At 37.5% G+C, this 27,403-nt stretch overlaps 1 long non-coding RNA gene across 2 annotated transcripts in view; it reads right to left on the reverse strand.

Annotated features, from left to right (window-relative positions):
- Nucleotides 1-326: 326 nt before the first annotated feature.
- Nucleotides 327-27,403, reverse strand: part of LOC117308849 (uncharacterized) — a 123,605-nt gene continuing 96,528 nt past the window's right edge. Inside the window, exons 3-5 of one of the 2 annotated variants that reach the window (XR_012327478.1) lie at nucleotides 19,514-19,704; nucleotides 9,535-9,603; nucleotides 327-429 (exon numbers count right to left, since the gene is read on the reverse strand). This is a non-coding gene — a long non-coding RNA (uncharacterized lncRNA). Of the gene's footprint in view, nucleotides 430-9,534; nucleotides 9,604-17,975; nucleotides 19,705-27,403 lie in introns of those variants that run through there. The other variant, XR_004523094.2, reaches the window with a different exon arrangement.

A 27,403-nucleotide genomic window follows, 5' to 3' on the forward strand; every position in this document is an offset into this window, starting at 1 on the left:
TAAGACCTGGAACGTTTGCATGTTCACTTGGCCAGAGACAGATGGCTGCCCACACGTTCTCCCTAGGCTTAACACTTGTTCTCCCAATACCAACCACCAAGGAGTTTGGCCCACCATCTGTGGATCTGTGGCCTCCTCCTTGCTGTATGAATTTTGTGACAAGAAGCTGAGTAGCTTTGGACTGTACATTCTGGGACAGTGTTTTTTTTAGTATATAAGCTGTGCAGGTCACCACCTTTACTAGTCAGGATGGGCTAGGTCAGGCAGCAAGAACAAACACCACCTTATTCTGGGTGGCTTAACACAACAAATGTTTATATCTCACTCACCCTAAATGTCCAAATGAAGCAGCATAATGTTCAGCTCACGGAAGTCACTCAGAGCCCCAGGCTCTTGGAGGCTCCGTCTCAGCTCTTGCTCCTGTGATCACTACAGGAGAAATAGAAGTTTAAATCTGAGTGTCTACAATTAATTCCTCCTACAAGGAACCGACACGTTTCTCTTCTGCTTCTATTTCATTGGTCACAGCAGGTCAATGGCCATGCAGAACTGAAGTGTGGGAGGTGGTGGGGAGTACAGTACAGTGCAACCACGCATCAAGGAGAAGAACTGGAATAGAGGTGGACGCCTCTCTGAGGAATACAGGGGGAGAGTAATGTTTTCTATCTTAATAATCAAACTTATAAAAATTATGTATTATACTTTTCACCCTTTCAAGACAGAACGTCTCTGTATCATATCCTTTAAGTTTTTTCCTTTTCTCACTATTTCAAAAAAGTTTTTCTTTAGGACAGTTAACATTAAGAATATCCTGCAGCTCACCCAGATAGCTACGCACAGTCCGTAAAACCAAAAAGCCTGCCATTTCTACAGGTCTTTGCCAAATAAGGGTGGTTCTTGCTACCTAAAGATGTCGTGCTCTTTGCCACGTGACCCTGAAAGCCAGATTATCCCTTAGCTGTAAGAGGTCATGACGTATGGTGTGATATATGATATGATCATATGTCATGATATGACATATCAGGGACATATGATAGGTGTGCACATGAAGAGCTATGATAAGCTCACACAAGAGTTACTTATGGGTTGGAGATAATAAGAGACATTCAGAGAATAGCACCTTTGAGGATACAACAAGATGAGGGTTCATTAGAACTGCTAATCCGTAAGTGATTTATCCAGTTTTCTATGAGAACAGCCATGTATTGCTTTGAAAACAGTGGTTGAGGAGGTCCTTTATTTATTACCATACTTTGTGTCCTTACATCACCATCATAACCCAGTATCCCCCTTCTTTCTTCATCAACATCACCATCATTATTGTTGCTTCTTCCATTGCTGGAGTCCTGATTATGTGCCAGGGCTTGTATATGGAACTTATCTGCTTATCACATTTAACATTGTATTCAATATTTAAACTCAGAAAATCAAGAATTGTCACTTCCTTTTCACCTAAAATAAAGCATAATACACAGCCCCGGTTAAGGCATCTCCCCCGCTTTTTTTTTTAATGAGTTTTGCTTAGCTGAGTTTCGCACTCCAGACATCAGAATTTAAATTGCAATTATCATTGAGATCTTCTTACTTGGTACAGAAAACAGCCAATAATAATAGCTGAAAGGACATAACAATAACTTTTGTAAAGACAACAATAATGATTCAGAATTACTGAATCCATTCTATACAATAACCACAATATAATGCTACTGTACAGAACAGAGTAGCCTGAGTGACATGCTAAGATTCATTAAAAACCATGAGATAACATGCCACAGCTTCTTGAAATTTTATTATTAACCCAAAGTCCACAATTTAAAGCACAGTATATTAAAACTGCAAAATTGAACAGAAATACAGTGGCTTTCTATTGTCAAGTTAGCCAAGCTGGAACTACATTTCCCACATTTGTCTTCCATATAGATGAATATAGAAGGTTGCAAGTGAGAATTGGCCACAAGTAGAATTTGCATATATCTTGAAAGATGGCAGGGCAGCAGCACCGATGTTTATCCTCAGAAGGGGAGTGTAAGTCTGGGAGCTATTGTAGCTCACGCGCTTTGTCGCCGAACTGCTGGTTGATCTTGTTGCAGTAGCAGCCAGGCCTCTAAACTCCTTTAGTTCCTGCCATCTCCTCTTTCAGCTTCTCTAGCAACTGGACTGAGAATACGGTGTCATGGTCAGGGGCACCCACATATTTGTGGGGCACCTGCATCTAAGAACGGAGACTATGAGAAACATCCTTGTCAGTCAGTTGCTTTCCCCATTTCTCCTCTATCTTTTCCTTCCCAGCTGACCATTCAGATCTAACCCAAGAAACAGAAACAACAGCCTTCAATAGACTGTTTAACAAATACCCACAAATGCTTATGGTCTCTCCCTATAATAAATCCTTTATTTTATATTATTCACTGCGGTTCTGTTTCTGTACTCCTCTGATAAATGAATGTTCAAAATAAAGGACTTCCTATAAATACCCAACTGCTTAGTTTCCTCAGTGGAATCCCTGAGAAGGTATATTAACTCTCTTCTGCTTTAGGGGTGAGAAAAACTGATAAATACATACAAATTCAATTGCCTGACATCGTTTTTAAAGGCTCGTAGCATATTTGATTGAACGGGGTCTTGTCTCTTATCCTCTGCTGAAATAGTGCATGTGTAGCCTTGTTCTCTGCCCTAACATGGTCACTACCCACTGCTCTCAGATCTGCCCTGAGCCTCTGCTGACCTCACTGAACCTGTGCTCTGGGATTCTGGAACCTCTCTCCTCCTTAAATACAGTGCAGTTACAGTGGCCTCTGCAAAGACAGATGCAAAAAAGCTCATCCTTCTTTTACTGCCCCAATACAAAACGATTCTGAATGTAATAAGACTTCATGGAGACTGGAGCAAGAGGGGATTACAGCATACGGCAAAGCAAATATGAATTAAATAGTACAGTGCTCGGGGGCTTCCCTGGTGGCGCAGTGGTTGAGAGTCCGCCTGCCGATGCAGGGGACGCGGGTTCGTGCCCCGGTCCGGGAAGATCCCACATGCCACAGAGCGGCTGGGCCCGTGAGCCATGGCCGCCAAGCCTGCGCGTCCGGGGCCTGTGCTCCGCAACGGGAGAGGCCACAACAGTGAGAGGCCCACGTACCGCAACAGTTCTCAGAGTACGAAGAAAAAAATATTTTTAATTGCATCAACCATGTATAAACCTCACATGATCTGATCTTCATCCTTGCATTCTTGAGTCAAGATTCATCTTTCTCTCTTCCTTCTCCTCAAAGAAAGTGGTTCTTTCTCAACGTCTCATTTTGCAAATCTTTCACCTTTTTAAAGAAAAGTCCATTCCTAAATCACAGGTATTCATTTCACTCATCCAGGGAAATACAAGGAATACAGTAATTCACAGTGCTGCATTTTCCAAAGTCTGAGATAATGTGCCTAAAATAATATACCATGGGTTTCAGCAGAAGCACTCAGGTGCTGTCTGGTGCAAGAGATTGGAAGGGGTATGCTATATATGCTATAACTCAATTTCATTCCTTTTTATGGCTGAGTAATATTCCATTGTTTATATGTGCCACAAATTCTTTATCCATTCATCTGTCGATGGACACTTAGGTTGCTTCCATGTCCTAGCTATTGTAAATAGTGCTGCAATGAACATTGTGGTACATGTCTCTTTTTGAATTTTGGTTTTCTCAGGGTATATGCCTGGTAATGGGATTGCTGAGTCATATGGTAGTACTATCTTTAGTTTTTTAAGGAACCTCCATACTGTTCTCCATAGTGGCTGTATCAATTTACATACCCACCAACAGTGCAAGAGGGTTCCCTTTTCTCCACACCCTGTCCAGCATTTATTGTTTGTAGATTTTTTGATGATGGCCATTCTGACAGGTTTGAGGTGATACCTCATTGTAGTTTTGATTTGCATTTCTCTAATGATTAGTGACATTGAGCATCCTTTCATGTGTTTGTGGGCAATCTGTATATCTTCTTTGGAGAAACGTCTATTTAGATCTTCTGCCCATTTTTGGATTGGGTTGTTTGTTTTTTTGATATTGAGCTGCATGAGCTGCTTGTATATTTTGGAGATTAATCACTTGTCACTTGCTTCATCTGCAAATATTTTCTCCCATTCTGAGGGTTGTCTTTTCGTCTTGTTTATGGCTTCCTTTGTTGCGCAAAAGCTTTTAAGTTTCATTAGGTCCCGTTTGTTTATTTTTTTTCTTATTTCCGTTTCTCTAGGAGGTGTGTCAAAAAGGATCTTGCTGTGATTTATGTCATAGAGTGTTTTGCCTATGTTTTCCTCAAAGAGTTTGATAGTGTCTGGCCTTACATTTAGGTCTTTAATCCATTTTGAGTTTATTTTTGTGTATGGTGTTAGGGAGTGTTCTAATTTCATTCTTTTAAATGTAGCTGTCCAGTTTTCACAACACCACTTATTGAAGAGGCTGTCTTTTCTCCATTGTATATTCTTGCCTCCTTTATCAAAGATAAGGTGACCATATGTGTGTGGGTTTATCTCTGGGCTTTCTATCCTGTTCCATTGATCTATATTTCTGTTTTTGTGCCAGTACTATACTGTCTTGATTACTGTAGCTTTGTAATATAATCTGAAGTCAGGGAGCCTGATTCCTCCAGCTCCGTTTTTCTTTCTTAAGATTGATTTGGCTATTATGGGTCTTTCGTGTTTCCAGGCAAATTGTGAAGTTTTTTGTTCTAGTTCTGTGAAAAATGCCACTGGTAGTGTGAGAGGGACTGCATTGAATCTGTAGATTGCTTTGGGTTGTATAGTCATTTTCACAATGTTGATTCTTCCAATCTAAGAACATGGTATATCTCTCCATCTGGTTGTATCATCTTTAATTTCTTTCATCAGTGTCATAGTTTTCTGCATACAGGTCCTTTGTCTCCTTAGGTAGGTTTATTCCTAGGTATTTTATACTTTTTGTTGCAATGGTATATGGGAGTGTTTCCTTAATTTCTCTTTCAGTTTTTTCATCATTAGTGTATAGGAATGCAAGAGAGTTCTGTGCATTAATTTGTATCCTGCTACTTTACCAAATTCATTGATTAGCTCTAGTAGTTTTCTGGTAGTATCTTTAGGATTCTCTATGTATACTATCATATCATCTGCAAACAGTGACAGCTTTACTTCCTCTTTTCCAATTTGGATTCCTTTCATTTCGTTTTCTTCTATGATTGCTGTTGCTAAAACTTCCAAAACTATGTTGAATAATAGTGGTGAGTGGATAACCTTATCTTGTTCCTGATCTTAGTGGAAATGGTTTCAGTTTTTCACCATTGAGAATGATGTTGGCTGTGGGTTTGTCTTATATGGTCTTTATTATGTTGAGGAAAGTTCCCTCTATGCCCACTTTCTGGAGGGTTTTTATCATAAATGGATGCTGAATTTTGTTGGAATCTTTTTCTGCATCTACTGAGATGATCATATGGTTTTTTTCCCTCAATTTGTTAATATGGTGTATCACATTGATTGATTTGCATATATTGAAGAATTCTTGCATTCCTGGGATAAATCCCAATTGATCATGGTGTATGATCCTCTTAATGTGTTGTTGGATTCTGTTTGCTAGTATTTTGTTGATGATTTTTGCATCTATGTTCATCAGTGTTATTGGCGTGTAGTTTTCTTTTTCTGGGACATCATTGTCTGGTTCTGCTATCTGGGTGATGGTGACCTTGTAGAATGAGTGTTCCTCCCTCTGCTATAATTTTGGAAGAGTTTGAGAAGGATAGATGTTAGCTCTTCTTTAAATGTTTGAAAGAATTTGCCTGTGAAGCCATCTGGTCCTCGGCTTCTGTTTGCTGGAAGATTTTCAATCCCAATTTCAATTTCAGTGCTTGTGATTAGTCTGTTTATATTTTCTGTTTCATCCTGGTTCAGTCTCAGAAGGTTATGTTTTTCTAAGAATTTGTCCATTTCTTCCAGGTGGTCATATATTGGCATATAGTTGTTTGTAGTAATCTCTCATGATTCTTTGTATTTCTGCAGTGTCAGTTGTTATTTCTTCCTTTTCATTTCTAATTCTGTTGATTTGAGTCTTCTCCTTTTTTTCTTGATGAGTCTGGCTAATGGTTTATCAATTTTGTTTATCTTCTCAAAGAACAAGCTTTTAGTTTTATTGATCTTTGCTATTGTTACCATCATTTCTTTTTCATTTATTTCTGATCTGATCTTTATGATTTCTTTCCTTCTGTTAACTTTGGGGTCTTTTTGTTCTTCTTTCTCTAATTGCTTTAGGTGTAAGGTTTGGGGTTTTTTTTGAGATTTTTCTCGTTTATTGAGGTAGGATTGTATTGCTATAAACTTCCCTCTTAGAACTGCTTTTGCTGCATCCCATAGGTTTTGGGCCATCGTGTTTCCATTGTCATTTTTTTCTAGGTATTTCTTGGTTTCCTCTTTGATTTCTTCAGTGATCTCTTCGTTATTTAGTAGCGTATTGTTTAGCATCCATGTGTTTGTATTTTTTACAGTTTTTTTCATGTAAGTGATATCTAGTCTTATAGCATTGTGGTTGGAAAAGATACTTGATACGATTTCAATTTTCTTAAATTTACCAAGGCTTGATTTGTGACCCAAGATATGATCTATCCTGGAGAATGTTCCATGAGCACTTGAGAAGAAAGTATATTCTGTTGTTTTTGGATGGAATGTCCTATAAATATCAATTAAGTCCATCTTGTTTAATGTGTCATTTAAAGCTTGTGTTTCCTTATTTATTTTTGTTTTGGTTGATCTGTCCATTGGTGAAATTTGGGTGTTAAAGTCCCCTACTATTATTGTGTTACTGTCGATTTCCCCTTTTATGGCTGTTAGTACTTGCCTTATGTATTGAGGTTCTCCTATGTTAGGTGCATAAATATTTACAATTGTTATATCTTCCTCTTGGATTGATCCCTTGAGCGTTATGTAGTGTCCTTCTTTGTCTCTTATAATAGTCTTTATTTTAAAATCTATTTTGTCTGATATGAGAATTGCTACTCCAGCTTTCTTTTGATTTCCATTTGCATAGAATATCTTTTTCCATCCCCTCACTTTCAGTCTGTATGTGTCTCTAGGTCTGAAGTGGGTCTCTTATAGACAGCATATATACAGGTCTTGTTTTTGTTTCCATTGAGCCAGTCTATGTCTTTTGGTTGGAGCATTTAATCCATTTACATTTAAGGTAATTACCGATTTGTATGTTCCTATTACCATTTTCTTAACTGTTTTGGCTTTGGTATTGTAGGTCTTTTCCTTCTCTTGTGATTCCTGCCTAGAGAAGTTCCTTTAGCATTTGTTGTAAAGCTGGTTTGGTGGTGCTGAATTCTCTTAGCTTTTGCTTGTCTGTAAAGGTTTTAATTGCTCTGTCAAATCTAAATGAGTTCCTTGCTGGCTAGAGTCATCTTGGTTGTAGGTTTTTCCCTTTCATCACTTTAAATATGTCCTGCCACTCCCTTCTGGCTTGCAGATTTTCTGCTGAAGGATCAGCAGTTAACCTTATGGGGATTCCCTTGTATGTTATTTGTTGCTTGTCCCTTGCTGCTTTAATATTTTTTCTTTGTATTTAATTTTTGATAGTTTGATTAATCTATGTCTTGGCATGTTTTTTGTTGGATTTATCCTGTATGTGACTCTCTGTGCTTCCTGGACTTGATTGACTATTTCCTTTCCCATATTAGGGAAGTTTTCAACTATAATCTCTTTAAATATTTTCTCAGTTCTTTCTTTTTCTCTTCTTCTCCTGGGACCTCTATAATTCGTATGTTGGTGCATTTAATGTTGTCCCAGATGTCTCTGAGACTGTCCTCTATTCTTTTCATTCTTTTATCTTTATTCTGCTCTGCAGTAGTTATTTCCACTATTTTATCTTCCAGGTCACCTATCTGTTCTTCTGCCTCAGTTATTCTGCTATTGAGTCCTTCTACACAATTTTTAATTTCATTTATTGTGTTGTTCATGATTGTTTGTTTGCTGTTTAGTTCTTCTACGTCCTTGTTAAACTTTTCTTGTATTTTCTCCATTCTATTTCCAAGATTTTGGATCTCGTTTTTTTTGTTTTCTTTTGGGGTACGCGGGCCTCTCACTGTTGTGGCCTCTCCTGTTGTGGAGCACAGTCTCCGGATGCGCAGGCTCAGCAGTCATGGCTCACAGGCCTAGCCACTCCGTGGCATGTGGGATCTTCCCGGACCGGGGCATGAACCCGTGTCCACTGCATCAGCAGGTGGACTCTCAACCACTGTGCCACCAGGGCAGCCCTGGATCATCTTTACTATCACTTCTCTGAATTCTTTTTCAGGTAAACTGCCTATTTCCTCTTCATTTGTTTGGTCTGGTGGGTTTTTACCTTGCTCCTTCATCTGCTCCGTATTTCTCTGCCTTCTCATTATGCTTAAGTTACTGTGTTCGTGGTCTTCTTTTCACTGGCTGCAGGTTCACAGTTCCTGTTGTTTTTGGTGTCTGCCCCCAGAGGGTAAGGTTGGTTAAGTGGTTTGTGTAGGCTTCATGGTGGAGGGGACTGGTGTCTGTGTTCTTGTGGATGAGGTTGGATCATGTGTTTCTGGTGGGCAGGGCTGTGTCCAGTGGTGTTTTTTGGTATGTCTGTGAACTTATTATGATTTTAGGCAGCCTCTCTGCTAATGGGTGGGGTTGTGTTCCTGTCTTGCTAGTCGTTTGGCAGGGGGTGTCCAGCACTGGCGTTTGCTGGTCGTTGACTTGAGCTGGGTCTTAGCGTTGAGACGGAGATCTCTGGGAGAGCTCTTGCCCATTGATATTACGTGGAGCCAGGAGTTCTCTCGTAGTCCAGTGTCCTGAACTTGGCTCTCCCACCTCAGAGGCTCAGGCCTGACATCTGGCCGGAGCACCAAGACCTCTTCTCTTTTGGCACTGAACTCTGTGTGGACCACCCCATCCTCATCACAGAGGGATGCTTTCACGTAGGTAGAGGTGGAAGGGATGAATCACACACTGTTGGAGAGGTGGAGGACTGGGAGATAAACCTTCTTGGTAGCATTCTCAGCATACCGAGGAAAAGAAAGGGACTTTTGCATTAAAACAACAGCAACAATGAAAACTCTGTGCTTACAGGGTGCTAAAGGGGGTTTGATAGTGTAAGACACCTGAAATTGTAATTAGGATTCTTGATATTTCAAAGACTTGTATTCCTTTCTAAAAATCCAACTTTTAAAAAAGAAATGTAGAAGCACAAGAAATTATAGAACCTTTTTATATGCACCTAAATGAATTTTCATGTTTTTACTTTATTTTAAAGATGCACACACATTTAAACACTTCAGACACTACCCTCTGTCTTCCTCCTCTGGGCAGCAATTATGTTGGTTGCCAACCACGTGGCCATCCATTTTCCTTACTAACAGAATCCCAATTTTTGTCTAGGCGGCAAATAAGACCCAGCCCCAGGGGAAGAGGACCAATTGGCCTAATAAATCAGAGTCATTCATCACTTTTTGCCAGTGGCCAAGTGATGGGCATAAGATGTTCATTCACCACATTCTTTCAGCAAATATTTATTAGGTACTTACTCTGTGCCAAAGAATGTACACAGCAGTGGGCAACATCATCAAAATTCCAGTCTCCATGTAGTTCACATTCTAATGAAAGGAGAAAGGCAACAGAGAAGTAAATTTCATAGTGCATCAGGTGATAGTAAATGCTATGAAAACAAGTCATGAGAGAGGAAAAGAAGTACTAAGTAAGTGGGAAGGGAGGCAGAGGCAAAACTTGAAGTATGTGATGCAGCAGCTATGAGGATAGCTGAGAAAGAGAATTTCAGGAGAAGTAAATAGCCAGTGTAAGAGCTCAGAGGCAAGAACATGCCTGGTGTGTGTTAGGAATTAGGAGCGTTGGAAAACCAGAATGGGTAAGAGGGTGAGTAGATGAAATAAGGATGAAGAAATGATAGATGCTAGATTTCATAGAGATCTTGGCTATTTCTCTGAGTGAGATGGGAATCCATTTGGAAGATTTTGGTAGAGAAGTGATATGGCTTGATTTGAATTCTTAAGGTTTGCTTTGTGGAGATGGGAATAGATTTAGGAGGCAAAGTAAAGATAGGTGGAAGAATATAAATTATAAGGCAATTCCAATTATCTGTTTTTAAGAGGAAAGTAACTTGGACCACGTAGTAGCAGAGGGGTAAAAAATATTCATAAAGTACAGCCAACATTATTTGTATATAGATTAGAGGTGTGAAAGAGAAGTCAGGAATGATTCTAAAGTCTTCAATTTGATCAACTAGAACTAATTTGTTGGTTTTTACTCAGATGGTGAAGTTTGGAAGGATAGTAATAACAGGTTTCAGTTGGGTTATATTTAATTGGAGATACTGGAAATGCCCACTAGACATCAATAAAGAGACATTGCAGAGGGCATCAGACGTAGAAGTCTCAATTTCAGACAAAAGTTACTGGCTACATATAAATTTGGGAGTCATTAATGTATAGATGATATAAAAGGTAAGAAGACTGAATGGGCTCACCAAAGGGATGAGTGTTAACACTGTCAAGAAGTAGTACAAGCACTGAGCACTGAAGCGCTCCAAAATTAATATATCAGAAGGATAAGGAGCCAGAAAGAAATTGAGAAGCAACCAGTAAAGGAGAATATGATGTCCACAAAGAAAGAAATTATTTTAAAAACATAATGACCAACTCTACCAAGTGCTGTTGAAAGCTGACATAAAATAATACCTAGTAATTATTGGATAATGTATCAAATCAACACACAATATACCTAAAACTTACATGATATTATATGTCAATTATATCTTAAAAATTAGAAATTTTTAAAAATTAAAAATAAATTTATTCAACCATATCTCAGTGTGTAGAGATGGGCAAAAGGAGACAAAGAGATATTAAGTGTGTGGGCTAAGCATTGTATAAATAGATGCTTTTATATAATCCTCATAACAACATTCACTGTAATAATTTGAGCAACTTAGTGAAATTAACCCACTGCTATGAAAATTGCAGGCATTTAAAAAGTAGCCATTAAGAAATGAACTGAAAAAAAGCAATTTGTGGAGAGATGCAGATAATAGGAGAAAAACAGGACTCCAGAATAAGCTGGAGGTTTGGAGTAGGAGGCCAGACAAGTCGTGCTGCTAAACAAGTCTTTGTCACCTCTGCGTCTCGGTGGACAAAGCATTCCCTTCCCATGGGCAATTTGTTTTCATTTTTTAAACTTTATGGAATGCAGAATAAGTTATGAAGAGAGTTTATTAACTCTTTTATATTAGAGGGGTAGCATTTGCTGTATCTCTTTTTTAAAACAGATATTCTACAAAAACAAAAATATAATTAGATAATCATTTTATATTTATAATATTTTATTCTAGCCTAATACGAGGTCAAATTGCAGACTTTTCTTATAATAAAATGCTCAAATGGACTTCGCATATACTTTTATTAGTGTACTGTTTTGAAGGTGGTATTAATCTTTAGAAGGAAGTTCAAAATATAAACACAAGTCCACCCTGATTATTGCACTTGAATAACTAACACACTGCAGGCATTATAACCCAACTGAACTGATTACATAAACCAATAATATCATAACCCAACTGAACTGACTACAAAGAGGCACTGATAAATGAGCTGTTTTAATAAGCATTTATTTATGAATATGTTATCAGAGTTTCTTCCATTAAAGCAAAATAATTAGGAGGCTGAATCAGATGAAGATGACAGGGCTGCCAAGCAACATCTTTAGAAGAGAACACGAGAGTATTTGGAGAAAAGTGAGGCACTGTTCTTAAATGAACTCAAATTCCTTTTCAAATTATTCTGCTGCTCAAAGAAAGACTCTTATTTAATAAAAACTCTTTGCCATAAACATCAGTCACAGTCTCATTCCTTATATGCAAAAAGGCAATGAACAGGAGCTATTTCTACTTAGGCGTTAAGTACTTTTTGTCTTTAAGTAGAGGCTGTAAAGTGGAGAGGGTCATTTTGTTATAAGCACCCAAGTGAAAACTGTTATGTGATTACTATTTGTTAATGAATCATTTTAGAAGCTAAGCCGAAGACTGGAAAGGGAAATCCATAAAACCACTCCAAGTTCTCAGATCTTTGAGGTCACCAGGACTCTGAGCCTCAAAGCTGTATTATTATGACTGTGCACATGCGTATTTCCCTGTCATGCCCAGGTGCCATGATGACAGACACTGTGCAGATACACAGATGACACTTCAACCTCGCCATGGTCTCTAGTTATCCTTTATCTATTTTCCTCTTCTAACCCATGATCCAGAACTCAGGTCAACATGCTTTCCATCTCCTGGCTGTTTTTGCAATTAGGATAAAGATTTTAATATCTGATCAGCATTCTGTTAGAAAATAATTATTTTAACTACTTTCAAATAAGTGAAAAAGTTATCCAGGTTTTTATGTATACAGTTTAATATTTTGATGCACCACATGTTTATAATAAAATTGAATCTACCTAAAAGACAGACATTTCAGTCTACATTAATACTATAAAATTATATATATATATATATGTATTCAAAAGATACCAGTCTAAACCCTTTCCACACTCTGCTTAAAGACAGAAATTTACTCATGTTCAAAGATTTCGTATGTAATTATGGCCACAGGAGTCACAAATCTTGAAACTTCTTATCTCATGACTCATTTTATTTAGAATCAATGTATCCTCTAATTAAATTTGTCTTCTGATAGTGCAATTAACCAACAGGATATACATGGACTTAATCTATTTCATTGCTTTCATGTTAAGATTAAAATCAAAATGTTTTTAAATTCAGACCTTATTTTATCTGTACTTTTCAACGTGTACCACATGATCAACTCCTCAGTTGATGCCATTAAACATGTATGAATCTCAATCTGACTTTCTGATTCTGCATATTTAAAAGTGAACAATAGAACTGAAACTGATAATGATATTGAACTTTCATAATGAATAAGACTAGGTTTTAATATCAAATTTGAGACTTTTCCAACAACTGATATAACTGAAAAGTTACAGAATTTGAGTAAGTTGTTGCAAAGAAATTGACTCATCAGTGAAAAGGGAGGCTTCAACGAGATGCAGGTAGGGAACAGTTACTTCTTGATATTCCAGTGAGTTGGAATTCCTCAATAAACTGGCTGTAATTATATGAGCTGTAAAGGCACAATGAGACTTTAGATTCTCAGAAGTTTTCTTAATACCATAGCCTATTGGAATCTTGGTTTAAATTATATTAAGCAAATTAAGAGAGCAAAGAAAGGCCCCAAATCCTTAGAAAGAAATACATGAAACAAAATGTCCATTTGTGTCACATTTCTAATGATTATCCTATTTTTGTATGTATATGTGTAGGACAAATACAGTATACAGTTCTTTCACTATGTCTTTAAAGGTGAACAAGATTTCTTTGCTACACAGCAAAAACCTAAGCATATTTCTGTTTCATGTTGAGTCTTAGAATAGGAATCTCTTTGGAGACTGGCTGTCTGAAATTCTCTCTTGCATGAACATTCAGGCTTAACCGTAATCCAGCTAAAGCTGGGTCACTGATTGACACTAGGCACTGGGGCAGACAGATGAATTTCTCTGGTTCAAAGTTTAATGGAACAGATCTTTTGATCTCTGATTCTGTAAGGAAGCTGAAGTTCATTTTTTTTGCCCAAGTTTCTTTGGTGTTAGTACACTGTCGCATACAGATCTCATTCTCATGATTAGAATGTAAGGTAGTGAGGTCAACATTGCTAAACTAATACAGGGATTTATATTCAAGCTTCATGGCAGGTTAACTTGATCATTATTATTTCCAAGGGTGCTTAGTGTATCTAATTCAAATGTGGCATATAAGCTCTTTTAAGATCTCAGTTTAGGCATGATGTCTTATATGAATATAAACTACGTAAGAATCCTGTAATTCAGCATTTGCTCTCCTATTTCTAAAATGGCCACAAAATTATCTTAATGTGACTATCAAAGCCTCAAAAATTTAAGAAAAAAGGAATTCAACTATTCCTTACTTTCTTATAGTCCAGTCTTTTTCTCCCTACATCAGCTTCTAAGACACCAAGCAATATCTGAATCAGTGGAGGAAGAGAAAATATAGCAAGCCACATCCCCTACAGTAGAGCTCAGTTTTAATTTCTAGTCTAGTCTCATGGATGCAACTACAAGACCCTTAAAACCTAACTGAAGTTGCTCTAATTTTGCATGTTTACCAAAGTCTTTTCTCAATTAGCCTAGAATAATGGGTGGGCGCACACACACTCACATATCCATGCAGATACACAGATTTTTAGGTCCTTCCCAAGAAAACAGTTTTGCTTTTTACAATAATCCAAGGTCCCCTCCCGCACAAAGTGATGTGAAGTGGAAGACTTGCAAGGTGAAAAAAAAGTACAAACAGCCAGTTTTTTTTTGTTTTTTTTTTTTTTTTACTGCATTTACTTCTATGTAGAATATTTTGATAAAGATCTATCCTCCCAGGTCTTTGCCAGCAAATTGAGAGACAAGGTACATTTGGGCACTTTTTCCAAATTTAAATCATATTCAAATAAGACAATTTTTAACAGAAAAAAATGAACAAAATTGGCATAAAAATACAGTATAAAATTTCAAAACACCAGTTTCTCTCTAAGCATCATCTATTAGATTCCTTTCCTTAAAACATGTAGTAATTTTAAACCAAATGTGATCATGTATTTGTTCTAACAGAGCTTTTGGAAGAGTGCAAACTGCTAAGGCCAATAAAGCTGAGATTTTAAACTTTTTGCATTTCAATTGCATAATCAAAACCTGATGATAGCACATCACACACTCCAAGAACGCCATGGGCACTGCACAGCAAATGAAAATTAGTTCTAAAAGCCTTTTCATTCTCTGTGGCAGAGGACGCTCCTCTCCTGGCTGTATATGAAAGAGGATCAGATACAAAATGGAAAAAAAAATATTATGCCTGTGAGTGAAAGCAAACCCCAAAGAAAACGGAGAGCTTTGGGGGTTGAACTAGAAGAGTGAGCAGCTGTAATTAGCTCCAATGCTGTAAGAGAATAAAAAACAAAACCACTTTAAAAAATATAAACAGGCAGAATGCCAGCTGAGATAGTGCCTAGTGCTATAGCAAACCTTGGTAAATAGTGAGCAATATGAAAGTAAATAGAGCTTGCAGACAAAAGTTTGACATCAATTCCTTTGGCTACATTTTTCATAAATTACCATCTGTAATAAAAGTCATTCTGCCGTATTGCTTTTTAGGTAAGACAACATTTAATACCAAAGGTTGTTTTAAATAAAGGCAGAATATCATCACATATCCTCCACTAAACAGACACATAAGGCAATTTTAATTACCTTCTGTCTGGGGAAGTGTGAAATTTCCTGTGTTTATAGATATATTCATTTTAAGAAGGTAATGCAAGGTTAATCAAGGTAGTGAAAGGGCCTTCTCTCCAGCACTCAGCATTGATTTCTGTCCTGCTTGAAACATGGTTTCCTTATTCATGGTTTCCTTATTCATTCATATTCCTTATTAAGCAAACTGACCTTGCAAAAAGTGTTAAATTAAATCAGAACTTGCCTATGCATTTCTTATTTGTGCATGCTGAAGGCTATGACTTTGAATTATTATTATTATTATATATATATTTTTTTGCGGTATGCGGGCCTCTCACTGTTGTGGCCTCTCCCGTTGCGGAGCAACAGGCTCCGGACGCGCAGGCTCAGCAGCCATGGCTCACGGGCCCAGCCGCTCCGCGACATGTGGGATCCTCCCGGACCGGGGCACGAACCCGTGTCCCCTGCATCAGCAGGTGGACTCTCAACCACTGCGCCACCAGGGAAGCCCTTGAATTATTATTAACCATGAATTATTGTAGAAGCTTTCATATTTGTTCATTCCACTGAGTTTAGATGAAAATATGCTCAAGCCATGTCAGTAGGAGGCACATGTGTGTTGTGTTAATATGGTCCTTAATACATTTAAGGCAACCAATTCCTTAAAATAAAATAATTTGATCTTCTTCCTGATCTGTTTAAGACAGACATAGAGAAAAAGATATCTTGGGACTGGCACTCTATTTCCTTGTATTTCCTCAGTTTTATCTTTCTACCCACAGCTTCTACAAAATTTTTAAATTTTGCAGAAAGGGCTAATTCTTCTGTATAAACGACATGAACAGAGTCAGACATTCTAAGGAGTGTGCTCTATAAGAAAGGGCAAGGCCAAGAAGTGACTCCATTCTCCAATGGCATTTTGCAGTTTTTCAATAATTCTTGAAATAAGCCTGTGGCCATGCTTGAGTCTGATGCAAAGATGGAACACTGGTAAATACGAGAAGAGAAAGCATCCCCGGGGCTTCCCTGGAGGCACAGTGATTAAGAATCCGCCTGCCAATGCAGGGGACATGGGTTCGAGCCCTGGTCCAGGAAGATCCTGCATGCTACGGAGCAGCTAAGCCCGTGCTGTACAACTACTGAGCCTGCGCCCTAGAGCCTGCGAGCCACAACTACTGAGCCCATGTGTCTAGAGCCCATGCTCTGCAACAAGTGAAGCCACCACAGTGAGAAGACTGTGCACTGCAACGAAGAGTAGGCCCCGCTCGCCACAACTAGAGAAAGCCTGCGCACAGCAATGAAGACCCAACGCAGCCAAAAATAAATGATTAAAAAAAAAAAGCATCCCCTTTTAAGTTGGGGACTATGAATCCCTTAGATATCCCCATTCTTTCCTATTTTTCTTCTTTAACTCATCACCACTTGATATACATTTGTTTCCCTGTTAGAATATAAGAAGCATGAAAGAATTTGTTTTGTCCACTGCTATATCCCCAATCCCTAAAGCTCATTGGAGGTGCTCCACAAATACGTTGTGAATGATTGAATGGAGAGAAACCAAAACTGATAACCTGTCAGGCCTGAATTATGCATGTACTCCCCCTTATTCTTCACTTTCTGAAACCTGCACCTTTAGAATCCTACAGGCACCTCATAACCGTACGTTAGAATGGCTGGCTGCCAGTCCTTACTTTGTCTATCTTTCTGTTGTACCTTAGAAAACTACCAACGTTTCTTTTTAAGACTTTTTTAGATTCAGTAATACTCTATCTCTTTTAGTCCTTTTAATTTTTTGAAAACTCATTCCCTTGTCCTATACTGGATTCTTTATGGGATTAATTGTGGGCATGCCCTAATCATAGCCTTTGCTATATGACTCTTCTCATCTCGTATGGAGTCCATAAGAAGCCTGCCCACCCTCTTAGCTTCAACTTTCATAGCTGTACTGATGACTACAAATATTTTCCTTCAGCAATGTTGTAGCTCTAAAATTTCTTTCCTTATAAGAAACGATATGGTGGGAATTTCCATTTGTATTGCCCTTTCCAGTTCTCTCTCCAGACCTGTGTATTTTTATTCACGGAGTCATTACTTTTCTTTGTATTGTTCCTAAAACCAACAATATCTAATTACTCTCCATATTTTATTCATTTTATACAAATAGATCTAACTAAAAATCCCTTGCCCCCAGTCCCCTTATCTTGAGATGTGGTGCCTAGACACTTAACAGCATCTTTACGGCCTTCTTGCTTCACCGCTCTCCTCTGCAATCTTTCTAGAACTATTACGGCACTGCTTCAATCATACAACTCCCTCGCTTATTGCGAAGGACTTGTGATATCGATGGTTATTAGAGTCTACATTCCTGGCACAGGTTTCAATGCCCATTACAAACAGGGTCCCAACCTCCCTTAACAGTTTTTCTCATAACTGTCTTCCATGAATTTGTCATCTGTAGCCTACCAAGTCAGCTCAATTGTGTTTTCCTATTTACATGTTTACTAATACTCCTCTGTGGAAAAGTTTCCCACTCATTTACATCTATTCAAATCTTACTCATTCTTCAAGAGGCAGTTCAAATATAATTGCCTTCATGACCTCCATTAAAAGTCTCTGGACTAAAAAAAAAAAAAAAAAAAAAAAAAAAAAAAGTCTCTGGACTAACAGAGCTGGAAATACTCTGCTTTCTGAGTGCCTTAGCATGATTTTATTACTCACTGAAAGTCTGTAATTTACTATTTGGAATGTGCTCCATCCTTTCCTGAGTGTCTGCTTTCTTTCTTCTACTAGATTAAAATTCCTTGAGAGCAGATCCTGTGCACTCCTGACGTGTTTATTTCACTCAGTGCCTTGCACATAGTAGGTACATGTTCAATTAATATAAAATATTTTTATTAAGTTGAAATAAAAAGTCTATTTTCATGTTTAATTTGATGATAGATTATAATTGAGTTATTCACTTAGTATTTAGGCATCAAAAATGAGTTGCATACCTTTACATAGGAAACCAAGACTCCAACCTCTAAGACAATCAATCCAGAGGAAAAAAATTACATAACTTCTTATTCTTTTGTCATATGCATCATCATATGATTCCCATTCCACTTCTTTGCTCTTTGGCAATTTTTAAAAGTCAGATTTCTGAGCAGTTGCTCAAGAAGTTATATCTAGGGCTTTCAATTTTGTAACATTCCAGATGGAACTGAACTATTATTAACTTCTAGGATTTTTAAAATTATTCATAAAATTTTTTTCTAAATTAATTGCTTTTCAAATTTCCTGGTATAATTTAGTGACATTTACCATATACAAGGAATATCATCCCCTATAAATCATCTCTGCTGGGGCAAATTTACCCAGTATAAATGGAAGCATCTAGGAGCAAGGCAGATGATCTACAGAAGGTGATGCCTTCAAGTCCTATCCTAATCCCAAGCAGGAACTTAAATAATGACCCAGGCAGAAAAACTGGATTTCATTTATCTTTTCCAGCTGTCAAGGCTGAATTTTCAACATGTTTAGCTCAGTCAAATTCTCCTCCACTAGCATTAGAAATCTAAAAGCTGTAGTTTCCTTCATATAAATAGGAGGTCTCTTGCTATGCACCTTCTCTCATCAAAATATCACCTACAAGGAAAGAAAGGTCATAGAGGGCTTCTGTGGTGGCGCAGTGGTTGACAGTCCGCCTGCCGATGCAGGGGACGCGGGTTCATGCCCCGGTCCGGGAAGATGCCACATGCCGCGGAGCGGCTGGGCCCGTGAGCCGTGGCTGCTGAGCCTGCGCATCCGGAGCCTGTGCTCCGCAACGGGAGAGGCCACAACAGTGAGAGGCCCGCGTACCGCAAAAAAAATAAAAATTAAAATTAAAAAAAATGGTCATAGAATTTTATTTACATGTAACTTTGAGCAAACAAGTGCCTTCTACAAGATGATAGATTATTGATTTTTGGAAGAGGAGTTAATATATTTTACAAAGTTTTAGTGCATATAATATACAGAAAAATTCGAAAATTTTTAATGTTATTATACAAACATGTTACTCTCTAAATGTAATATGCAAAATTGTACTAATATTCTAGATTGCATATGAAAATTAAACATTTGACAAAAATCTCCAATAATTTCAAGATCCAGTAAACAAGCATTTAATTAGCTCTTACTATTCACCCCTCCATTTACTCCCTGTCTTATGCCCACCTCTCCCTTTGTGTTAGTGGCTGCATTACAAGTTGGCACTGTCACAGGTATTCCTTTGTGTCTGGCAATGGTCTGACTTCACATTCTCTTTTATTTCACTTCAAAACATTTGTTTGTGTTTCTTTCATCCATCAGATGACAGATATCTCAAGAACTGCAACTGCGTCTTATTTGTCTTTGAACTTCAACACCTAGAAATATTAGAATATGGTTAGTGTCAAGTAGAAGACTGCTAAATTGAACCGAGTAAGTTTTAGAGGCAAAGGGAGCAATCCTGTCCCAGAACTTCCCAAGAATCTGTATTCTACAGTTTGCTCCTGACTTCTTAAGCAAATCCTTGATTCAGCAATTCCACTTCTTCTGCCAGCCCCAGATCCTTACTCTGCTTCCGCCATTATCCATTAAGTTAACAGCATCACCGAATGCCATTGTTAATGGCACAGAGAAAGGTTGGGGCTTATCACCTGTTTTCCCTTAAAGGCTCTAATTATCTATATCCACTTTTACCTTAGAATAAAAATAAACCTTCCATTATTACCAAACCTAGGGTATCAAGGTCTTTCCCAGATTTTTCAACAATATTGGCCCATATCAACCATGATATATAGGCACAAAGAAATCCCATGATTTGAAGAAAAAAATGAGATTATTTTATTTAAAATCCATGTGTACTCTGCTCTGTGCTACACATATCATCTATAATGTGGTGAAACCAGAGCCAATACACCACATAAGAATCTATAATTATGTAAGGAGCTGTAATTATGTTTCAGCAATGGGACTTCAGAATGTAAACAGGCTTTCTACATAAAACTTATACTTTAAAAAGAATATTTCATAATGTTAAAACAGTTAATTCAGCAGGCAGATGTCACAACTCTAAATTTGTATAAATTTAATCACATGGGCTAAAAATAAATGAAGCAAAAGATGGACAGAGACTGTATTAATAGATACATCTACATATGTACTTAGAAATTTTAACATATGTCTCTTAGGCTGATAGAACACACCACATGTACACACACACAAAAACAGAAAAATATGGATTTGAACAGCACAAGTAAAAAAAATCAATAATAAAATCAATAATAAAATAACTTTAAAAAGTTCAAATATTTGGTAATTAAGTAACATTTCTAAATAACCCAAAATGAAAATTAGAAAATATTTTTAACTTTAATGGTAATGAAAATAAAATACATTAAAAGATTTGGAATATAGATAAAATACTGCTTAGAACAAAATTTAAAATAATAGAAAAATATAACAGAAAAAATCAGCAAAGCCAAAAGTTGGTGTTTTAAAATGACTAATACAATTGATAAACTCCTACTAATACCAATTATGAAAAAGGAGAGAGTACTCGCTGTCAACAATGGAAATAAAAGGGACACAATACAAATCCTATAGAAATTTAAAAGATAACAGAAGTTTATTGCAAACAAATTCAGGCCAATAGGTGTGAAAAATATAAAATGTACAAATTTCTCAAAAACACAAACTTTAAAACTAACGTAAGAAAAAATATATTTTTTCAATATATTTGTAATTAGAAATCTTCTCATGAAAATCTCCTTCCAAAAAGATATCAACATGTTTTATCAAATCAAACCCTCCCCCCATACCAAAACATGACATGGATTTTGTAATAGAAAATTACATGCCAAACTCTTCCATGATTGTAGAAGCAAAAATCCTGTCCAAGATTATAGTAAACTGAATCTGTCAGAATGGAAAGCACTGATGCTGTGAGACACAGTAGCGTTTATTTTATGAATGGAAATTTGGTTTAATATTTGAAAATCAATCAATGCAATTAACTATATTAACAGGAAAAAAAAGAAAAATAATATTATCACAACAGATGAAGAAAAAAGTATCTGGCAAAATTCAAAATTGATTCATAAAATTGTTGTTGTTGTTTTGCAGTACAGTAATATAATAGAACTTCCTAATTCTGATAATGGGTATCCTCTTCCCCTCAAAAAAGCAAAAATTATTGCCATAGCCATAGCAGTCACTGCAGGCCTTGGGTGGATTGTTATTATTAATATTATTTTGTAACATCTTTGTTGGAGTATAATTGTTTACATTGTTGTGTTAGTTACTGCTGTATAACGGAGTGAATCAGCTATACGTATACATATATCCCCATATCTCCTCGCTCTTCATCTCCCTCCCACCCTCCCTATCCCACCCGTCTAGGTGGTCACAAAGCACCGAGCTGATCTCCCTGTGCTATGCGGCCGCTTCCCACTAGCTACCTATTTTACGTTTGGTAATGTATGTATGTCCATGCCACTCTCTCACTTCATCCCAGCTTACCCTTCCCGCCCCGCCTGTCCTCAAGTCCATTCTCTAGTAGGTCTGCGTCTTTATTCCTGTCCTGTCTCCAGGTTCATCGGAACCATTTTGTTTTCTTAGATTCCATATATATGTGTTAGCATACGGTACTTGTTTTTCTCTTTCTGACTTACTTCACTCTGTAGGACAGACTCTAGATCCATCCACCTCGCTACAAATAACTCAATTTTGTTTCTTTTTATGGCTGAATAATATTCCACAGTAATATATATGTGCCACATCTTCTTTATCCATTCATCTGTCGATGGACATTTAGGTTGCTTCCATGTCTTGGCTATTATAAATAGTGCTGCAATGAACGTTGTGGTACCTGACTCTTTTTGAATTATGGTTTTCTCAGGGTATATGCCCAGTAGTGGGCTTGCTGGGTCGTATGGTAGTTCTATTTTTAGTTTTTTAAGGAACCTCCATACTGTTCTCCATAGTGGCTATATCAGTTTACATACCCACCAACAGTGCAAGACTGTTCCCTTTTCTCCACACCCTCTGCAGAATTTATTGTTTGTAGATTTTTTGATGATAGCTATACTGACTGGAGTGAGGTAATACCTCATTGTAGTTTTGATTTGCATTTCTCTAATGATTAGTGATGTTGAGCATCCTTTCATGTGTTTGTGGGCAATCTGTATATCTTCTTTGGAGAAATGTCTATTTAGGTCTTCTGCCCATTTTTGGATTGGGTTGTTTGTTTTCTTGTTATTGAGCTGCATGAGTTGCTTGTATATTTTGGAGAGTCAGTTGCTTCATTTGCAAATATTTTCTCCCATTCGGAGAGTTGTCTTTTCAGCTTGTTTATGGCTTCCTTTGTTGTGCAAAAGCTTTTAAGTTTAATTAGGTCCCATTTGTTTATTTTTGTTCTTATTTCCATTTCTCTAGGAGGTGGGTCAAAACAGATCTTGCTGTGATTTATGTCATAGAGGGTTCTACCTATGTTTTCCTCTAAGAGTTTGATAGTGTCTGGCCTTACATTTAGGTCTTTAATCCATTTTGAGTTTATTTTTGTGTATGGTCTTAGGGAGTGTTCTAATTTCATTCTTTTAAATGTAGCTGTCCAGTTTTCACAACACCACTTATTGAAGAGGCTGTCTTTTCTCCATTGTATATTCTTGCCTCCTTTATCAAAGATAAGGTGACCATATGTGCGTGGGTTTATCTCTGGGCTTTCTATCCTGTTCCATTGATCTATATTTCTGTTTTTGTGCCAGTACTGTACTGTCTTGATTACTGTAGCTTTGTAGTATAGTCTGAAGTCAGGGAGCCTGATTCCTCCAGCTCCGTTTTTCTTTCTCAAGATTGCTTTGGCTATTCGGGGTCTTTTGTGTTTCCATGGAAATTGTGAAGTTTTTTGTTCTAGTTCTGTGAAAAATGCCACTGGTAGTGTGATAGGGATTGCATTGAATCTGTAGATTGCTTTGGGTATTAGAGTCATTTTCACAATGTTGATTCTTCCAATCCAAGAACATGGTACATCCCTCCATCTGATTGTATCATCTTTAATTTCTTTCATCAGTGTCATAGTTTTCTGCATACAGGTCTTTTGTCTCCTTAGGTAGGTTTATTCCTAGGTATTTTATACTTTTTGTTGCAATGGTATATGGGAGTGTTTCCTTAATTTCTGTTTCAGATTTTTCATCATTAGTGTATAGGAATGCAAGAGATTTCTGTGCATTAATTTTTGTATCCTGCTACTTTACCAAATTCATTGATTAGCTCTAGTAGTTTTCTGGTAGCATCTTTAGGATTCTCTATGTATACTATCATGTCATCTGCAAACAGTGACAGCTTTACTTCTTCTTTTCCAATTTGGATTCCTTTTATTTCTTTTTCTTCTCTTATTGCTGTTGCTAAAAATTCCAAAACTATGTTGAATAATAGTGGTGAGTGGATAAGCTTATCTTGTTCCTGATATTAGTGGAAATGGTTTCAGTTTGTTACAATTGAGAACGATGTTAGCTGTGGGTTTGTCATATACAACCTTTATTATGTTGAGGTCAGTTCTCTCTATGCCTATTTTCTGGAGGGTTTTTATCATAAATGGGTGTTGAATTTTATTGAAAGCTTTTTGTGCATTTATTGAGATGATCATATGGATTTTATCAGTTAGTTTTTTTTTTTTTTTTTTTTTTTTTTTTTTTGCGGTATGCGGGCCTCTCACTGTTGTGGCCTCTCCCGTGTGGAGCACAGGCTCCGGACACGCAGGCTCAGCGTCCATGTCTCACGGGCCCAGCCGCTCAGCGGCATGTGGGATCTTCCCAGACCGGGGCATGAACCCACGTCCCCTGCATCGGCAGGCGGACTCTCAACCACTGCGCCACCAGGGAAGCCCATATCAGTTAGTTTTTTAATATGGTATATCACACTGACTGATTTAGGTATATTGAAGAATCCTTGCATTCCTGGGATAGACCCCAATTGATCATGGTGTATGATCCTTTTAATATGCTGCTGGATTCTGTTTGCTAGTATTTTGTTGAGGATTTTCGCATCTCGGTTCATCAGTGATATTGGCCAGCAGTTTTCTTTTTTTGTGACATCTTTACCTTGTTTTGGTGTCAGGGTGATGGTGGCCTCGTAGAATGAGTTTGGGAGTGTTCCTCCTCTGCTATATTTTGGAAGAGTTTGGGAAGGATAGGTGTTAGCTCTTCTCTAAATGTTTCATAGAATTTGCCTGTAAAGCCATCTTATCCTGGGCTTTTGTTTGTTGGAAGATTTTAAAGCACAGTTTCAATTTAAGTGCTTGTGGTGGTTCTGTTTATATTTTCTGTTTCTTCCTGGTTCAGTCTTGGAAGGTTGTGCTTTTCTAAGAATTTGTCCATTTCTTGCAGCTGTCCATTGTATTGGCCTGTAGTTGCTCATGATCCTTTGTATTTCTGCAGTGTTAGTTGTTACTTTTCCTTTTTCATTTCTAATTCTGTTGACTTGAGTCTTCCTTTTTCTCTTGATGAGTCTGGCTAATGGTTTATCAATATTTTTTATCTTCTCAAAGAACCAGCTTTTAGTTTTATTGATCTTTACTATCGTTTTCTTCATTTCTTTTTATTTCTGATCTGATCTTTATGAGGTCTTCTGCTAAATTTGGGGGGCTTTTGTTCTTCTTTCTCTAATTGCTCTATGTGTAATGTTAGGTTGTTTATATGAGATTTTTCTTATTTCTTGAGGTAGGACTGTATTGCTATAAATTTCCCTCTTAGAACTGCTTTTGCTGCATCCCATATGTTTTGGGTTGTCATGTTTTCATTGTCATTTTGTTTCTAGGTATCTTTTGATTTCCTCTTTGATTTCTTCAGTGATCTCTTGGTTATTTAGTAGTGTATTGTTTAGCCTCCATGTGTTTGTATTTTTTACAGTTTTTTCCCTGTAATTGATATCTAGTCTCATAGCGTTGTGGCTGGAAAAGATACTTGATACAATTTCAGTTTTCTTAAATTTACCAAGGCTTGATTTGTGACCCAACATATGATCTATCCTGGAGAATATCCCATGAGCACTTGAGAAGAAAGTGTATTATCTTGTTTTTGGATGGAATGTCCTATAAATATCAGTTAGGTTCATCGTGTTTAATGTGTCATTTAAAGCTTGTATTTACTTATTTCATTTTGATTGATCTGTCCATTGGTTAAAGTGGGGTGTTAAAGTCCCCTACTATTATTGTGTTTCTGTCGATTTCCCCTTTTATGGCTATTAGCGTTTGCCTTATGTACTGAGGTGCTCCTATGTTGGGTGCATAGATATTTATAATTGTTATATCTTCCTCTTGGATTGATCCCTTGATCATTATGTAGTGTCCTTCTTTGTCTCTTGTAATAGTCTTTATTTTAAAGTCCATTTTGTCTGAGAATTGCTACTCCAGCTTTCTTTTGATTTCCATTTGCATGGAATATCTTTTTCCATCCCCTCACTTTCAGTCTGTATGTGTCCCTTGGTCTGAAGAGGGTCTCTTGTAGACAGCATATACATGGTCTTGTTTTTGTATCCATTCAGCCAGTCTATGTCTTTTGGTTGGAGCATTTAATCCATCTACATTTAAGGTAGTCATTGATATGTACTTTCTTAATTGTTTTGGTTTTCTTAATTGTTTTGGGTTTGTTATTGTAGGTCTTTTCCTTCTCTTGTGTTTCCTACCTAGAGAAGTTCCTTTAGCATTTGTTGTAAAGCTGGTTTTATGGTTCTGAATTCCCTTAGCTCTTGCTTGTCTTTAAAGGTTTTAACTTTTCCATCAAATCTAAATGAGATCTTTGCTGGGTAATCTTGGTTGTAGGTTTTTTCCTTTCATCACTTGAAATGTGTCCTGCCACTCTCTTCTGGCTTGCAGAGTTTCTGCTGAAGGATCAGCTGTTAACCTTATGGGGATTCCCTTGTGTGTTATTTGTTGCTTTTCCCTTGCTGCTTTAATATTTTTTCTTTGTATTTAATTTTTGATAGTTTGATTAATATGTGTCTTGGCATGTTTCTCCTTGGATTTATCCTGTATGGGACTCGCTGCGTTTCCTGGACTTGATTGACTATTTCCTTTCCCATATTAGGGAAGTTTCAACTATAATCTCTTCAAATATTTTCTCAGTCCCTTTCTTTTTCCCTTCTTCTTCTGGGACACCTATAATTCAAATATTGGTGCATTTAATGTTGTCCCAGAGGTCTCTGAGACTGTCCTCAATTCTTTTCATTCTTTTAACTTTATTCTGCTGCGGTAGTTATTTCCACTATTTTATCTTCCAGGTCACCTGTCTGTTCTTCTGCCTCAGTTATTCTGCTGTTGATTCCTTCTAGAGAATTTTAAATTTCATTTATTGCTGTTCTCCATTGTTTGTTTGCTCTTTAGTTTTTCTAGGTGCTTGTTAAACGTTTCTTGTATTTTCTCCATTCTGTTTCCAAGATTTTGCATCATCTTCACTATCATTACTCTGAATTCTTTTTCAGATAGACTGCCTGTTTCCTCTTCATTTGTTTGGTCTGGTGGGTTATTATCTTGCTCCTTTTCTGCTACATATTTCTCTGTCTTCTCATTTTGCTTAACTTACTGTGTTTGGGGTCTGCTTTTCACTGGCTGCAAGTTTGTAGTTCCTGTTGTTTTTGGTGTCTGCCCCCAATGGATAAGGTTGGTTCAGTGGGTTGTGTAGGCTCCCTGGTGGAGGGGACTGGTGCCTGTGTTCTGGTGAATGAGGCTGGATCTTGTCTTTCTGGTAGGCAGGACCATGTCCGGTGGTGTGTTTTGGTGTGTCTGTGAACTTAGTATGATTTTAGGCAGCCTGCTAATGGGTGGGGTTCCTGTCTTGCTATTTGTTTGGCATGGGGTGTCTAGCACTGGAGCTTGCTGGTCATTTAGTGGAGGTGGGTCTTAGTGTTGAGATGGAGATCTCTGGGAGAACTCTTGTCAATTGATATTACATGAGGCCAGGAGGCCTCTGGTGGTCCAATGCCCTGAATTCAGTTCTCCCACTTCAGAGGCTCAGGTCTGACACCTGGTCAGAGCACAAAGACCCTGTCAGCCAAACGGCTCTGTTTTGAAGAACCAGACGTTCACGG

This window comes from Tursiops truncatus, chromosome 18, assembly GCF_011762595.2.
Source record: "Tursiops truncatus isolate mTurTru1 chromosome 18, mTurTru1.mat.Y, whole genome shotgun sequence".
Classification (NCBI taxonomy): Eukaryota; Metazoa; Chordata; class Mammalia; order Artiodactyla; family Delphinidae; genus Tursiops; species Tursiops truncatus.